The sequence below is a fragment of the Sinocyclocheilus anshuiensis genome, unplaced genomic scaffold (genome assembly GCF_001515605.1).
Source record: "Sinocyclocheilus anshuiensis isolate Anshui unplaced genomic scaffold, SAMN03320099.WGS_v1.1 scaffold2347, whole genome shotgun sequence".
In the NCBI taxonomy this organism is placed as follows: domain Eukaryota; kingdom Metazoa; phylum Chordata; class Actinopteri; order Cypriniformes; family Cyprinidae; genus Sinocyclocheilus; species Sinocyclocheilus anshuiensis.
In genome coordinates this window covers 177,038-178,189 of record NW_015541043.1, presented here as the reverse complement: position 1 = coordinate 178,189, position 1,152 = coordinate 177,038, and the positions used below count along the sequence as shown (strand labels likewise).

Here is a 1,152-nt window from a genome sequence, read left to right as displayed (position 1 = left end):
TAGGATGTGCGGCGGGATCTTTCTAGTAAAATTGGGCCGAAAGCACTTCACAGCGCTGTTCGTGTCTAATTCCATTTTCAATTTCTCCTAACACATCACAACGCACGGGCACAATGCATTTAATCACATAAAATGCAGTCATGTTTAGTCCTGGCGCTGTAACAATGCCAAAGTTCCCCCAGTTGATGGGCTTTGAGACACAATGACCCTTTGGTGTGTTCATATCAGTTAAGTCATTGGTGGTCTAATGTGTTCAGCATATCCCAAACAGGATCATGACTCACGCAAAAAAGGGCTACATCATTTCGACTTCCAGGGAGTCATATTTACACAAGCGACTACCAAATAAAGCATTTTTCAACCCCCACAGCCCCCTCGGACCCGCCAGGACTTTCTCTCAGGCCTAGAGTAACGTTAGATGACTTACAACAGATGGGGACACACACGACGCGACAAACAGATCCAAGAAAACAGACGTCTGGGAAAGACATCGCCTGAAGGGACACTATTCGCATATGATCTGTGAATCACGTTTGGGGCCGATCCACGTCTGTCCTTTGAAGTGCAATGGATGGGACATCCCCACCCGAAGTTCTTAACCCAGGATCACTCTCCAGATCAAACCATAAAGCTCAAAATCCCTGGCTTACTCTTAGAAATAATGCATTCGACAAACGGTTCTGGTACTAACGTTTCTTAAAAAGTGATAATTTTTACGTTCCTTACCTTAACCCGTGTCAACGGCGATTTAGCAAACTATCAGGCGCTCTTTTAAAACCACATTTGCTATGGAAATAAACCTCCGGCAGCGTTTGGACCAGCAGTCCAGTTGCTCGTCCGTGTCTGGAGTCTTTGTTTTGTGGCTAACGTTACTTTGAATCAACAGCTGGTTGTAAAGTACTAAAAACACGCGATTCCCTAGCTTACAACCAACAACAGGGCATATAAATGGCTAAATGTGGGAAGGGAGTCCACCTCGCCCTTCCACGTCTCGGCGTGCCCTCGGTCCGGATGGTTAATGCGTTTGTATCTGTGGTCGGTGGACTGTGAATGTGAGACGGGTTTGCACTTCTTTGCAGTGGCAAGCCTCTCCCTTCCTCCGCCCACAGGAAATAATGCCAACACCCCATCCACACTGCGAACAAGCTAGTG

The 1,152-nt window shown here is 46.9% G+C and overlaps 1 protein-coding gene across 1 annotated transcript in view; it reads right to left on the bottom strand.

Annotated features, from left to right (window-relative positions):
- Positions 1–1,152, bottom strand: part of LOC107690578 (integrin beta-1-A-like) — a 28,985-nt gene extending 27,833 nt beyond the window's left edge. The window contains exon 1 of the mRNA XM_016488949.1: positions 727–1,152. The gene's annotated coding sequence lies outside the window, so the exon portion shown is untranslated. The remainder of the gene's footprint in view (positions 1–726) is intronic.